Below are 634 nucleotides of genomic sequence, written 5' to 3'. Positions count from 1 at the left end.
ACTCACTCTCTCTCTCACTCACTCACACACACACACACACACACACACACACTCACGCACGCACGCACGCTCGCTCACTCACTCACTCACTCCCTCACACACACACACACACACACACACACACACACACACTCTCTCTCTCACTCACTCACTCACACACACACACACACACTCACGCTTTCTCGACAGCTGAATGTGTTTTTATTTTATTCCTTTATGAAAGACATATAATGACAAAATCCACTGATTTAGGTTTTTGAGTTCAGGTAGATCATCTGACTAAAGCCCCGTTCACACTGCCAGCGACACACAGCGACATGCTCCCATTAATTTTCAATGGTGAGCTGGCGACTTCCGGCGACAGTGACCGTTGGCGACAGAATGTGGGCGTGTCAAGCGATGCAAGTCAAGCGACAAAAGTTAAGAAATGTTTAACTTTATGCAAATGAACAGCGAATTTTGCGAGCGACAACCAATAGGAGTGACGCTCACACGTCACCGTCTCAAGTGCAGGCAAGACAGGACAGATTTCAGGACAGATGTCGCTGGCAGTGTGAACGGGGCTCAACACTGTTTCAATTCAGCTCTATTTGCACTTTTATTCATCAAGGATGCATTAAATTGATAAAACGTG

Source organism: Sinocyclocheilus grahami, unplaced genomic scaffold, assembly GCF_001515645.1.
Source record: "Sinocyclocheilus grahami isolate Dianchi unplaced genomic scaffold, SAMN03320097.WGS_v1.1 scaffold1522.1, whole genome shotgun sequence".
Taxonomy (NCBI): domain Eukaryota; kingdom Metazoa; phylum Chordata; class Actinopteri; order Cypriniformes; family Cyprinidae; genus Sinocyclocheilus; species Sinocyclocheilus grahami.
The sequence above is the reverse complement of the archived record's forward strand: the minus strand, read 5'-3'. Positions refer to the sequence as shown.